Consider the following 15,868-nt stretch of genomic DNA (forward strand, 5'->3'; position numbering starts at 1 on the left):
TAAAATAATAAATCACGACGTTTCGGAGGCAACACAAGCTTCCTTCAGTCAGGTGTAAATAGGCACAGCAAAATGTCTGTACTGAGAGGTATTTGTGATGGGACATTATTGTTATATAGGGTAAGAGGAGGGGGGAGGGAGCCAAGGAGGACGGGTGCAGGGTGGGGGGGTTGGGGTGTGAGTGAAGCCAGGTGGGTAAAGATGATCCTAGACGGGTGCAACGGATGGTGGAGGGAGGACGAGGTGTAGGATGGGGGGGTGAAGCCAGGTGGGTGAAGGTGATCCTAGACGGGTGCAACAGATGGTGGAGGGAGGACGAGGTGTAGGATGGGGGTGGGGTGTGGGTGAAGCCAGGAGGGTAAAGGTGATCCTAGAGTTGAGGGGGGGAGGGGATTGTCTGAATGTGGCAGCCAGGATGATGGTCCTCGGGAGCGGGGCTAAAAGAGAACAACCCAAGAGTATGAATCCTTGCAGTCACGAAAGCTTCAAATCTAGAATTAAGCGAAAGAAACCCACCACACGTATACGATCTGGTGACACTCAACGCTATCATCTCCTGCAACACCTGGCAAGTCATGGTGGTAGCCGATCCAAGTGCTTTCCAGGATTAACCCCGCCTGGCTCCAGATCTGACGAGATCGAGCATATGCAAGATCATTTGGCTGTAGGCGATTTGTGGAAGGCATTCCCCAATAGATACTGTATAACCTGATTGGCTAAGTCGGTGAAATGAATACGTGCCCATGAAATGTCCCGCTTAGCTCCGCACTCTAATTCCTGTCACTACTCTTCTTGGTTCTTTCGGTAAAGACTTTACCGAAAGAACCAAGAAGATGAATCCCTGCAGTCACGAAAGCTTTAAATCGAAATTCCTGTCACTACTGTTTAATATACCACGGAAGTATATCACTGGTTATGGCCACGTCAGGATTAGTTGGTACAGCTACGATCTATCCACTGCTAAATGAAAGCCTCATTAAACCACCACCACCACCGCTCAGTCTTCTGATGTAACAATCCATCTAGCAGCTGAACACCAGCTGATTTCATCCCTCAATTACGGTCGTGGACATACTCGCAAGAGTCAATTATTTACATTGGTCTGTATTTCAGAATGTGCTATTATGGAAATAGGTATTCAAAATAACGATAAATGTGACATATCGTATTTACATAATACCGTAATAAATAATGTTATTGACTTTGTAAAAAAAAAAACATTGATTGCTGCAGTATTTGTCATTATTATTGTTTGGAAATGTACGAGCTGTTATTGTTGAAATATTGTGTGTTCAGAGTACGGTAATTATCACTATTACCCTTACAGTGATAATTGGTTCTTTACCCTTCTATCTGGCAACAAAAAAAGGTGTCAGTTTTGTTGCCAGATAGAAGGGTAAAGAACCAATTATCATATTTTTACTGGCAAATGAGGTTCCCATAGTGTATATACCCTTACAGTATCACAAAAGCAACAACATGCTGTAAAGTTAACATTTAGCCCTGCTTGTAATGCGCAAACGTTAGCCGTGCACTTGCTGACTCGATCATGTGATCCTGTAAAGGGCACAACACAACACTGAGCTAGGGTCAGCACGCTGACTATTGTTTGTAAAACAAAACGCTTATCTCACCAACGGGGGTGACTTCGAACAAAAATGTTTGTTCTCATTTCAGGCTGAAACTAATCTCCAAAAACTCAACACGTTCATCAAGAGGCACTGTCCTTAAAGAGGAAAAAAATATATATGCGCAAAACATCACCTATTATAGAATTGTATTTTATTTTGGGCAGTGGTCCTAAAAGCCATCTATAATATATTGTTTTTCCTCTGGAGGGTACTGTTTACTGATTCATTTGTTGCGTTTTTGTTGCAGTGTGATTATGCACCACTGCCAATGCATGATCACATTGTTGTGTCGACTCTAATCTAGACCTCACTGAGCCTTATTATTATTTTATTAGAGTGCTATCGTTTCCATGGATATCGCCTAGACATCTGAGAATGCTCATTTGTAATTCTCATCTTCTTACAACTTTCACGGTACGTGGGCTTGGCATTTCTGTTTCTTTAAGCCGGTATCATGCCTATGTTCCTGTTTTGAAATAAAACTTGGGAGTCTCGATGTATGCTCGCTCACCTAGCCACAACAACGTTTGCCGTCTGTACATTGCACGGGTCCGTTCAGGCTATGGTAGTGCTGTCTCTAGGAGGTTTCGTAGCCACGATATTTGTACGGTTATCAGAGGCTGTACAAACGGATCGCTTCGTCACATACATCCAGCACCTTCATATATTTGCACACATATGTTACGTGAGATACGGAAGAAGCAAGTACGGTACAAATCATATAATTTGCGAAAATAAAAATGTAAATGTGGATAAAACAGCTGCAGTCAAACAAAACATTCATACCTTAACAAGAATCTGTCTATTCAATTGTTTCTGACATAACACACGCAACATGTTCAAATAACTATATTTTGAGCTTTGTATATGAATGCAGAGACACATATTTGCGTAAAAACTGAAATACTAGCAGAGGGACAGCCAGGGGAGAGAAGTCACCCAAGTGCACGGCCACTGGGCAGATGGATCGATGGAATCTTCTAGGCGCAGGTCGAGGAGGCTTACGACATCGCAGGATCCAGCTCTCTATTGGCCATGACTGCTGCTAACGAGACTTGATTTTAATTGATCAACAATGTCAAGCGGTGACTTTGAGGCCAGCTTGAGGACAATTTATAATGTGAACCTTATGGCGGGACCCGGGGTACCCATCAGCCCCCGGCTCTCGCACAAACTGCGTTGCGACGTCATTGTATGTCTGTTGAAGGGGAACGATGCAGCAATCTATTCCTCTCGACGAGCTCTACACGATGCGCTGATCAAAGTGATGTTTCTTCTGCGCATTCGTCCTCGCTGCTGTGCTTGGACTGACATGACAACAGAAATAAAATTACGATTTTGACTTCCGTTTACCTGGGACCCCGTTGTCCCGCCATGAGGTCCACGTTTTGCCCATGTCAGTTCTGGTCTTGTGCTCACAACTGTGACATTCAAGCCTAATGCTGATGGTCCAAAACCACGAGCCGTTCCATGTGCTTCACATTAATTCCGTCTCGCTGCTATCGTGTACACAACTGTACACCCCTGGGGCTTTGCATGGAAACATGATAATCCGTACTTAAGTGGAATTTCTTTAATTTAATCAGATGTATCGTGGCCTGCCAGTGGTCACCACCGTCATCTCACGTTACGCAGATAGATATGGGTGCTGTTACTGCGGTACTATTTCGAACATCATGCGGTGTGACCTGAAACAGAATTCATGCTTTTTGTGTTTAGTTTGCTGCCCTTCCCCCCCCGCACCTCCGATTAGCACGATTGGCTACGTACGGTGCGAAAGAAGTTTAGCATAAAGTACATACTAACGAGAAATTATATTGTCACAGACACTCTTCTGTGAGAGCACTTACAACATTTTTTTTTGCGTGCTGTCTAAAAATAATAATGCATTTTTGAGAATGCAAAGGAAATAAAAGGCTCTAAAAATAAGTATCTTTGTTATTTTGCCATTGCGACTCGGCTGTTATCACGCAGAAAGATCTCTGGGCTTGGTGTGGTCTGTACCAGCTTGTAAACATACGAATCACACGAAGGTTATAACCTCTGTGGACGAGGGTCACGTTGACAGACATCCTGTTGATAACACACCCACCGAGATATGCCGCATGTACTGTTATTAAGCACTGGTACAATAATATCACATCGTCACCGTCATAATAACAATAATGTGTTCGATGGATTTCCACGACAACAGAAGTTCGCAAAGCATCGCAATATTAAAAAAAAAACTCTACCCGAATGTCATGAAACCAAAAAATACACCACAAGCAAAATTTCCAATCAAACAACTCTCACACATCAACCATTCCCCACGCGTCTCGAACAGAAGTTAAAGTCCAACCGGACGGATGAGAATTCAGGCAGCTGCGCAGGGCAACATCAACAACAACATCAACAACAACACACAACAACAACACTCCCACGTATGGTAAACAAGCCGCGCGTATTGACGTTGTATCATTACTTTCCGTGGCTCATTATGGAGTGGAGACAATTTTTCCAATTTACACCATTGGAACCTCATTTGCCAGTAAAAAATATAATTGTTTTTTTTTTACCCTTCTATCTGGCAACAAAACTGACAAATTTTTACAAGGAGTCATGTTTGCATAGACCACAATACCTACAGTCATAATGCAAACAAAAAACGTCATCTGGTCCAACCCATGTGAGACTAGGCTCTAAGGAAAGCTGTCTCGGGTGTGGACCAATCAACTTCAAGGACAGTGCATACATTATCAAAGTTACGTTTTTTTGTTTGCATTATGGCTGCAGGTATTGTGGTCTATGCAAACATGACTCATTTTTACAGCAAAACTTCACCGAACGTGAAAGTGGTGTGGGTGACTAAACGTCGCAACCCACTGAACCAGAGACACAAAGAGTATATTTACTTATACTGGAGGAATCCGATTATATGTAAAGCTCTTTTGCACACATGTCCAGTCGGGACAGGTCAGTACGTTACAACAAACAATACAAAAACACGACGGGAGTGCAACGTATAGGGCAGGTAAATAAACCACCTAAATATACAAAATAAACTACCTTTTTATTAATCTTACCAGCTCATGCCCACTCAGCTATTCGCTTGGCAGCCGCGCTCACTCACTGACCTGATGATGATGGTGGTGGTGATGATGATGATGGTGGCACGCTCAGCACAAGCAGCTTAACAACAGAATCCACGGTCCCCTCTGCCTGCTGCCTTGTCCACCTCTCTGCCGTGGGGGTGGTGGTGGAGGTGGTGGGTGACCACGGTTCCGACGCAGACCCCGTACGCGATGATCCCGTGCCGACCAAACAGAACCACATCTCGGGTCCCCGCTGCCCTTTCACGTGTCCATCCCCGTCGCCAGCACCCCGACACTCAGAGTTCACGTACACACGCACGACCGCCTGCTGCTGCTGCTGCACCTCTCCTCCCAGAGAGCCGTGGCTTTGCGCCACCACCGCCTTGACCGCGAACATTTGGCGACCGGAGGCGGTCACCCCACGGTGGGGGGGTAGAGGGCCCTCTCTTTCTCAATTCCCCGTGGCCAACGCGATCACCCCGTGGCCTCCCCACCTCTGCCGAGGTCTCCTCACCTCTGCCGAGGTCTCCCCCTGCCAGTCACCCACGGACGAGCGCGTACGGCCAGGAACAGCAGCAGCTGCAGCAGCAACAGCTGATTTAAAGCCGTGAGAATCGATGTCCGTTTCGTTATCTCGCCGTCAGATGGCTTTCCACGTCAGCTCGCCATCACTGATACCACCCACCCCGCAACTACACCCAACCCCCCCACGCCACTCGGATCCATCACTCAATCGAGGGCTGTCGATCGCGCCAACCTTTTCAGGAATTGTAACCTTTGTACCCACCGCCGTCTCCCCCGTGCGACGCACTCGCAAATGTCCCCCAAGTTACCGTGGCGACTGCGGTGTGTGGATGTTGGAGTGGAGTGGAGGGGGGTGGTGGTACGGGAGGCGTGGGTAGAGTGGGAGGGTCGGGAGGTGCAGTCGCCCGTGGCTACCCCCCCCCCACTCCACCTAACGCAAGGGGACAGGTACGTGTACAACAGCAGCAGCAGCAACATCAAAGGGCCCTCCCTCTCTGTCACCTTGACCGTCAAAGCAGGTGAGGCCACGGCTGTCTTGTTAACATGACCGTGGCCCTAACTCACATCGAGGCCACTCACTCACTCACGCCATGCGGGCACGTTGGGATGATTTCTGGTTTTGTTTTGCTCCCGTTTCTTGCATTGCGTGGTTATTTAGCGCGGGGTTTTTTTTGTTTCGCTACGTGCGCTCTTACGAACGCGGTTCACTCCAACGTTCTTATTTACGATTAAGGATCCACTTCTCACACGGCAGTGCACAAGAGGCAACGTGTCAGAGAACGGCTCGCGGAAGCAGATATTACAGAGCTACAGTAGAGTACTTCTGAAATAATTCAAAGTGCTTTCGGGTCCACGCAGTCGGGAGCATGGATCAGCACTCGACCACCCACGCTGCTCGGGACGGGAAAAGATCTTCACATTGCGGTCAAAACGATCATTTGGATTACCAGAGCTGGAGTTTAGCCCAATTAAGCACTAAATAAATGTTAACGTGCAGATATTTTTTTGGAGGTGTAGTCACGGGTGTGCCGATACGTGTTCTCTCTCTCTCTCTGTGTATCTTTGTGATATCTGTCTGCTTATATGTCTGTCTATAGTTTTCTGGTTAGATTTTTGTTGCTATTTCTTTTATACCTGATGATGATTGCTTGTTTTGCAATCGAAACGTCGTAGTATGCAATTATTTAATTTATTATTTTATCTTTATACGTGACTTTACCGAAAGAACCAAAGAGTAATTCCTGCAGTCACGAAAGCTCCGAAATTAAAATTGAAACCATCAACTCACTGCACTGAAAAAACCCGGTTTAATCACAGACGGCTGCAGGTAAACCGAGGTTCTAATCAGTGTCAGCGCAGTGCTCCAGCCTCTGCTGAACAACCTGGCCACCTCCCGCATGAAGTCAACCTGCCGACGACATCAACCTCCGTTTTAATCAAGGCGGATGGATTACAGTGGCCGTCTACGCCATCTGGAGTTGGGATGAGCAATTTGTAGAGAAGTGAACTCAGCCCAGTGTCATTAGAGAAGCGATGAACTCCTGTCGTAACCCAAGATGTATCATTCTCTGCCAGTCATGCCCTCTCGCCAAGATATAAAGTGTCACTAAGAGCTGAACTAATTTTCTTTCACGAAACCATAGAGGTGCAGCTCAGGGTTAGGTAGAGTCTCCTATGGTTGAAAATACAGTAGCTCAATAAACCATTTGCTTCCCAGAAAAATAAAATTGCGACACAAAAAACTTTGCATAATCTCGATCTCATATTTCAGAACCTCAAATGGGGTTGAGCCTGGTGAGTACATTTATGGTAGACTACCTGGGAGAATCAAGAATTGTAGGTTTGGGCTGCGAGCTAGCTCGATTATCATCCCGCAATACAATCTTGAACCTATCTGTGAAGAACTTTGAGTGATAACCCGTTATAAGCGTGGGTTTTCTCTGAGCACACCCGATTCCTCCCTCATCCCAAACACCCATCAACGGAATTGGCCATACATCCCAGTGCGGTACAGGACTCCTGAAAATAAGTAATATTTAAAAAGACTTTTTTTAAAAACACGATTTAATGAAATGTACCGTACAAGTAATGGCAGAACTCCACGACTCCAGGAAGTGGCCCTGAAGCTTGCCATAACGTGGTGATTTACAGCTAACGTCAGTTGAGCGTGGACAGTTAGACCCAAGGCGAAACATAACATATGAAAAAAGATGGTTTAAACATATTTTTGTTTGATAGAATATAGTATTTTTCGATTTAAAGCTCTTTCTTGATATGCCAAGGCGCTCTTCCCCCTCCAACCCAGCTTAAATAGACGCTCCAAGCCTGTGGTTGTTTCATTCAGACTCTGTCTTCTCGACAGCCCTGTTCTTCACCTGAGGACGGCTGCTTGCGTTGTGGCCGAAACGTCATGAGAATTATTTTATTATGTTTTATTTTTATTATTTCATCATTTCCATCCTACGTGACTTTATCGAAAGAACCAAGAAGAAGAATATAGTATTGTCATCAGTATGACACAAGTATACCAAGTTTGCAGTCGATACCACATTGGGAAGTGGGTTAAAATTGCGTTACAAGATTTGAGGATACGACAACGACAACAACAGACAGAGTGAGTTAAATAAAAGCGTGTAATAAAAATAACAACCTTGACACTGAGTAGGGGCATTATTGTTATTGTGTTATACAGCACCACTGTGACCCTTAGAAAATTGGGCACTGCTTTGGGTTAGCACCATAGCCACCACACCACGTGATGCGACAACACCTTGATCACTTTGGTCACTGCACCTGTTCCATCACCACTGCTCACGCTGGCTCAGTCGCATGCTATGTGTTTATTACCAGCCCTGTGGGAAGAGCGCTGGCGCAAGGCTGTGCGGCAACTGCAGCAGGTCGGGGCATGATTCATGGCCACAAGGCACACAGTGCACGGCTAATGAGATACAATGCGAGGGTTGCTTGGGGCGAATTAATTGGTTAACATTGATTCTAGATCTTCTTGGTTCTTTCGGTAAAGTCTCGACAGACCTGTTCTCCACCTGAGGACGGCTGCTTGCGTTGTGGCCGAAACGTCGTGACAATTATTTTATTATGTTTTATTTTTATTATTTTATTATTTCCATTCTACGTGACTTTACCGAAAGAACCAAGAAGATGAATCCCTGCAGTCACGAAAGCTTTAAATCGAAATTTATTTATTCTAGATTTGAAGCTTTCGTGACTGCAAGGATTCACACTCTTTGTTTTTTTCGGTAAAGTCACGTAGGTAAAAAGTTAAATTAAATAAATGAAAACTAAAATCTAAATTTAGTAAAAAGTTAAATGAAATAAATGAAAACAACTAAAATCTAAATTTAGTTGTTTTCATTTATTTTATTTTTTACCTACGTGACTTTACCGAAAAAAAATAAAGAGCATGGCTAACGTTGGTTGAGGATAATGCCGTGCTTCTCAAACTGCAGCCCTGACGAACCCTCCCCACAGATGCCACCTGACTACAACGCCCAATGGCCAGGTGCGTGCCATAGTGGCTTGATTTGCACCCATCATTAGATTGATGACAAAGGGCTGTAGAATACACACGCAGGGTGATATATCAGAAAGCAAATAGGTGCGATTGTGACCACGGGATCAGTGCTCCCATCGTGCCTTGTATGTCACTTCACATCACCGTACCACGTGTATAGGCACATCGCTTTATTGCAGAACACTATCTCAATATAGTCGTAATTGTGGCCGTATTATTTTATTCATCAGTAGGACAAGGAGACGACTGTATTCCAGTTTAATACGAGTTTTTGGAAACCCATTTCTCTCGAACCGCTTCTTGTGTTTAGTTGCCCTTCCCCGTACCTCCGGTTAGCACGGTTAACTCCATACGATGCTAAAGAAGCTCAACATACATAGGTGTATGAATTATCAGTAGAGTAGAGCCATGATTGCCCATTGCTGCCTTTGTGCCTCAGTGGCAATGTGCGGTTAAGCCATCCTGATCAATGCGGGGGTAGTCTGACTGAATCTACTCCGTAGCCATCACAGTAGTGCGCCGGGAAAACTCAGAAACTAGACACTAACACCAGGGGGCAGTGGTCGCTACGTAAATGTCATTTAAAAAACATACGTTTATGACACGAGATGGGGAAAGTTTTCAATGCCATATTCTTAGGTTTTTTCGGTAAAGTCACGTAGGTAAATCTTTTTTTAAATTAATAAAAGTAAAATAAAAAATAAAATACCAAATGTGTAAAAAGTATATAAGCAGAACTCCATTTTGCGCCTGTACATACATATACAAATAAAAGTATGTTTAATTCAATCTGCCCACTTGTTTTTCAGAAAATATTATCCTGCAGGATTTGATTTATAAGCAAGCAAACGCTCGTTTCGACCTTCTGGGTCACATGAGCAGTCAGGCTTATACAAATGCTGGTGGGTTACCATATGTTATTGGCAAGAACACTCCATCTAGACTATGGATCCCCGTTTAAAGTAAAACAAGCAATATTCTGCATAATGCGTTGTTGTAGAGCATTATGGGTAAACATATATTGTCCACGCAGAACTCTGTTCTCTGTCTCCAAAGATGAATACAAATGTTTTTTGTCGATTGGCTCTCCAGGACAAAATTATCCAGCAGCACGTGTTTAAGACTCTGTTAATCAAATCTATCGTAGAATCAATTATTTGCTTTTGATTTAAAACAAATTACTTAATGACAACATCGTGGAGCACAGTAAACCAGCTGTATTATATTTGTAAAAAATTGTAGTTTTATTACATATTTTATAACTATTACCGTTTGACAATAAATGCCTATGTAGAAGAGACTGGATTGGGAGTAAATGTGGCCTATAGTCTGGAGGGCCTTTCCTGAAATAGTGTCATCTGCTAAGTCAGACGACGCAATTTTTGTCACTTTTTTGTAAATAATTACTGGGTTTCTTTTACGTTGTATTTGATAGTTATAATACTGCATTATTTTATTAATCTCCTCATATCAATTACTAATCTCATGATGCATGCGTTGACTAATGTGAGTAAAACACACGTTTTAAATTGATATGTATTATATGGTACGGGTTCATGTTACCCTTGCATATCCACCAGTGGCCACTACATTCACATATATTAAACAAAATCTAGATTTATATTCTTGGTTCTTTCGGTAAAGTCACATATCCCCTCCCTTTGATGCTGCTAATCCTGCATAATGCTTCGGGCATAAGTAGTACTAATCACATACCTGCATTTCCCATAAATATGCTAAATTCCTCTTGATATGCAAATTCTTTTGTCAAGGCGCCCTTTCCCCCCCTTCCAACCCAGCTTAAATATATGCTCCAAGCATGGAGCTGTTTCATTCAGACGCTGTCGCCTCGATAGACCTGGTTTTCACCTGAGGACGGCTGCTTGCGTTGTGGCCGAAACGTCGTGAGAATTATTTTATTATGTTTTATTTTTATTATTTTATTACTTCCCTTCTACGTGACTTTACCGAAAGAACCAAGAAAATGAATCCCTGCAGTCACGAAAGCTTTAAGTCGAAATAAAATCGAAATTTCTTGAATCAAATCTTGACCATGAATCATGACAATTTATTGAATCACCGTAGGGGGGGGGGGGGGGTGAATCATTACACTTTATACCTTTTTGCTTTCATACAGTTATTCAAAAACGTTGCGTAAGTGTAGAGGAATGTCCTAGCATCACTAATGCTAAGCACACTTTGGCTGAGGTTCAATACTGCATCTCTTGCATGCTTAGTGCAGTGTATATATAGGATTTTAATTCAACATAGTATATGGTGGCATTGCTTTGGAGCTCCATTAACCTAACGATGCTTGCACAAAACCACTAAACTCAAATGACTGCAGTGTATTTTGGATGTGGATTATTTCCCACTGGGCGTCACCAAAACGTAGGGTTAAAACATTTGAATTAAACCAGTGATATATTTATAAGATCACATTTATATCGACTGCAATGTTTCTCAACCATCATGTTCTATCCATAAAGTCACCAGGTTTCTCTGACAGCCTGAAAATCTGGCTTAACAATGTGAAATTTCTCTTCACATTTTCCCGAATTTTATCCTGATTCTGATAGCTCACGGAGGAGCGCAACACTTCGTATGACAGAACAGCCTACAGAACAGGATACCACAGAACTACATCTGAGATCCTTAAAAGTGACCTCTGGTCGACAGTAAATGGCAGCATTGTCCAATCCACTATATATCAGTCATTTTCGTTGCGTGACAATAAAACCTAGATTTTAATTCTCAGAGCTGAAACGTAATTTAATGTGATAATTTTGCGTGCAGTCGTTGGAGACTGGGCTGAGATTATCAACTCACTACACTTTAAAACACTGTTTAAGCACAAGCAGCTGCCTGATTTCAAACCCACGTTCTTAGCGGTGCCAGCTCAGTCCTCTGCTCTCTGAGTCATCACCCGGCCACCTCAGTCTGTGAATTTAAAACTAACGGCATGGATAACAATGAGCACCACAATGTGGTCATACAGTGAAACTCTACTGGGCGCCAAAATGTGCTAAGAAACATCCACATCTTCATAAGAAAGACTCGTAGACCTTAAAAATGTGTGCATGATGTCCAATTTTTTTAATAAAAAATGGATAAAAACAAGTTGTATTGCTTTTTGGAAAAATGAACTTCATATTAAAAGGCAACAAATCAATGGATCTCAAGGAGACAGTTTTGAAGCGAAGTATATTACCTACTATGAGATCATCATCAGCCATGATCCGTCCAAGGCTGGATGAAGGCCTCCCCAATCTGTCGCCACTTCTCACGGTCTTGCTATGCCACAGTCCAGCACCTGCACGTGCGTTTATTCAATCGCTCCATCTCCTCTCGAACGCATTCCATTCGTTGGCTGCCACTCCATTATTATTCTTGACCATTGTCCTTCATCCCTTCTTGCAACGTGTCCTTATAAACCCACTTGTATTAACAGGTTGGATGGTATTATATTCTTGGTTCTTTCGGTAAAGTCACGTAGAAGCGAAATAATGAAATAATAACATAATAAAAATATAAAACAATTAAATTCTCACAACGTTTCGACTGCAACACAAGCAATCATCATCAGGTTGGATGATGTGATTTACCTCCGTATGTTCTCTAATCCATGTGTTCCCCCATGCTTCTTTGCACATTTTTCAGTTTTGGTTCTATATCTATGTTTTGTTAATGACCATAGCAGGTCGTACACACTGATAAAAAAACACCCTTCTTTTAATGATTTACACACACGGACATTGACAAAGGAAATGGAACAAAATTGAAAAGCTTAGAGCCATGGAGAGGTTCTTGTTAGGATTAAACAGAGACAAAGACACATGGCTAGACAGGAAGGTAGTTCGTGGTCGAAACTTACAGTGGAGTGGCAGCCAGTGGCAGCCAAAAGAGGGAACATCCCCAGTAGGGCTTCTGCAATGGAGATGGAGTAATGAAAGCAGTTCTTTTTTCGATTTAAAGCTTTCGTGACTGCAGGGATTCATCTTTTTGGTTCTTTCGGTAAAGTCACGTAGAAGGGAAATAATAAAATAATAATAAAAACATCATATAATAATTCTCACGACGTTTCGGCCACAACGCAAGCAGCCGTCCTCAGGTGAAGAACAAGTCTGTCTGTGGCCGAAACGTCGTGAGAATTATTTTATTATGTTTTATTTGTATTATTTTATTATTTCCCTTCTACGTGACTTTACCGAAAGAACCAAGAAGATGAAAGCAGTTCTTCTGCAGGAGCTAGATGCTTCACGAGATCATGAGTGATTGCAATGGGTTGGGGAGTCTTTCACCCAGAAAGTAGATTGATCATGACTGACGATGAAAATAAAAATCCACGTTAAGCACTCGAAGTTGCCTTTGTTGCCCTACTGTCAATTGTATGTAGGGCTGGAAAGGGTGGTGGTGGTGGTGGCAATAACATTGTGGAATACATGGAGCTCCCGTATAGGTAGGTAACCGTGTGTGTAAGAAAACCAAGAAAACGATTTGGCACAAATTCTCATGAAGATTATATTGACCTTGCGTTAATGGTTAGCATAGAGTCCCAATCTGTCCGCACGCTGAATTCACCCACCGACACTTCTGAGACACCGATTAGGTTCCGCCTCCCACCATACACTCCCAGCGAACACTTATCGCATTATGCAACTTATAAATGCTTTCCGACAGAGTCAATCCTGAAATTCACGGTGGCGTTTCAGTGCGTCAGAGCACAGGAATTTAACGGGCAGTAAGAAAAAAAACTCCATTCTGCTTGTGCCACAGCTAAACATCTCAAACCACTTGCGCTCCATGCAGCCACCAGCAAGACATCCAGTGCGACCTCCCTGACTCCCGTTGGCAAAATATCCATCGCTTTGCCTGGAAGATGCAAAAACACCGTGACTCATGAACGTATCATCCTCCACATCATCATTTACCAAGGTCAGTCCACTGCTGGATGAAGGCCTTCCTATGTCGATCACTATTCAACATTGTCCCGTGATGCCATCACCTTTCGTTGATTAAAGTATTACGAAGAGTGTACAAACTTTCTTAAATCCACCAGCCATTGTCCACCCAGCAGTAGAAACTGGTACACCATAGTTGGTCGACGGCAGGTTACGTGTGGAGGGGTAAAGTGTGGGTACTCCCACCTCTATACAAAACGTATGGACATTCTGGAAGAGTAGGCCAAATACCATCTAGAGGGGCTTTCCAGAACGCCCTCTTGTGCAGTCTCCTCTGTTAGGGGTGTAACGGTTCACCTCCACGGGGACTTGCGTCAATAATGTATTCTCTTTTGCCTCACTATCACCGTCTCGTTTGTACAGGTCAATACGCTTCATTAGACTCGACGTAATGTCAACATTTGTTTTGCAAATGGTTTGCATAAAGTTAAAAACGCCAAACGTAGCACGTGATTTGATGGGTGTATCTTGAGCCTTATGCATCGCCTTCACCAGCCCACAACTTACCAATGTGGGGAAGTATGGTCAAATCACCCCCATGACCAACATGGCATGGGGAGGTCCTCGTCCAGTCGTGGATTGACAAAAGGGCTGTACATGCAAAGGGACACGTTGCTGGTCGCAAAAGAACTACACACATATAAACCATTGCACGTAAACTATATAAATAGGTAGTCATTATAAATTAACTATTTCAGGGAGTTAAAGGTTTCACAAGTTCTTGGCTTTTGTGGTTTCCTTGAGCTTTGCAGAACATTTTTTTTTCTGCAGAGTACTCAGTTATTGTTTCCTTTATTTTGAGGTCCCCGTTTTGAATGTTTACGTATGTTTTTTTGTTTGCTTACTCCACTTCATAATAAGCTGACTCTACCCTATACATCTGCTACCCTTGCCAGAATATTCTGCAGATTTCCGAGATTGGCAGACGACTCCGTTAATAAAAAAAAATAATGACTGAGTTTAATTCTATCAATCTATTCGCAAGCGAATGCGTCATTTAGCAATGGCCACCCTCCTACTCTGTGTTTGAGTTGCAAACCGCCACGCATGAGCTCGGCTTTAAAGTCAATGCTGAAAATTGTGAACATAATTATGTCATAAAAAGGATGGCCTTCAGTGTGTGGCTACAAGAACAAGTCTTTGTCGTGTTTTTCTCTTATTCACTGTGCCATCACAAGAGGCTTGTTGTTTCTGCCCTGCATTATAAGAATTCACTTCCTACACACTGGAGATCAAAACTTCACAGGGTCCTCATGCAGTTTCGATTTTTCAACTTGGTGAGAAAGTGGTCAAAAAAGCCATCCGTGTATGAGAACATAACGTGAATGAACAAGATAACTTGTTTTTATGTTGTACTTTTCACAGTACGTACCATCTCAATGAATGGACTGTAAACGCCAGTGGGGTTGCATTTTCCAACTACACATCTTAAGCAGATTACCAAGCTTTTATATTTTTTCTATAGAATCTGGTACTTCTGTAATGCGGTTGTAAACGGCCCTTCTGAGGTGCCGTCAGGGGGGGAGGAGTTAGGTCACGTGGGGGGAGAGGGGTTGAGTATAGAAGGAGGGGAACCGGAAGAGCAGAGAGAGTGACGGGGAACCAGGAACAGAGGAAGGCCACGAAGGGCGAAGCGGGGTGTGGCGAGATCGCCACGAACACGGGGGGAGCGAGGATCGGCACCGTTGGCCAGCGGTGACCGACCCGAAGCAGCGAGGAGGCTGCAGTCAGCAGCGGGGCTGCACAGAGAGAGTGGGCAGCGGGTCTGCATACAGTGACAGCCAGAGGGTCTGCACATAGGGGTAGCAGCAAGTCTGCAGGGAGGAGGTTACAGTAGATGAAGCAGAGAGTCAGAGGGGTGAGGAAGCTATAATAGCAGTGAATAGCCGGGGGCTACAAATACAGGAGTTATAACAGAGTGCCGTGTGGGTAAAGACGTGAACCTGAATAAAGACACGAAGACAGAAAGAAGTGTTCGAGTCCTTTTATTACACTGGAGCAAAAATTACGTCCCATCCAACCATTGCCGGCAGCTATCTCTTGCCTAGCAGGCGGAGAGCGATGCATCAATACATTGATTAAAATAAGACGTTTACATTCATGATACATAGATCGAATCATTCATTTGTGAGAAATGATAATTTC

The 15,868-nt window shown here is 43.5% G+C and overlaps 1 protein-coding gene across 4 annotated transcripts in view; it reads right to left on the bottom strand.

Annotated features, from left to right (window-relative positions):
* LOC133348547 (FYVE, RhoGEF and PH domain-containing protein 4-like) overlaps nucleotides 1-15,868 on the bottom strand; it is a 51,178-nt gene that overhangs the window by 30,597 nt on the left and 4,713 nt on the right. Inside the window, exon 1 of one of the 4 annotated variants that reach the window (XR_009755805.1) lies at nucleotides 4,748-5,200. The exons of 2 other annotated variants lie outside the window; for them this stretch is intronic. The gene's annotated coding sequence lies outside the window, so the exon portion shown is untranslated. Of the gene's footprint in view, nucleotides 1-4,747; nucleotides 5,201-15,868 lie in introns of those variants that run through there. One more of the 4 variants, XR_009755804.1, reaches the window with a different exon arrangement.

The sequence above is a fragment of the Lethenteron reissneri genome, chromosome 27 (assembly GCF_015708825.2).
Source record: "Lethenteron reissneri isolate LAM-NWPU_2019-01 chromosome 27, ASM1570882v1, whole genome shotgun sequence".
Taxonomy (NCBI): domain Eukaryota; kingdom Metazoa; phylum Chordata; class Hyperoartia; order Petromyzontiformes; family Petromyzontidae; genus Lethenteron; species Lethenteron reissneri.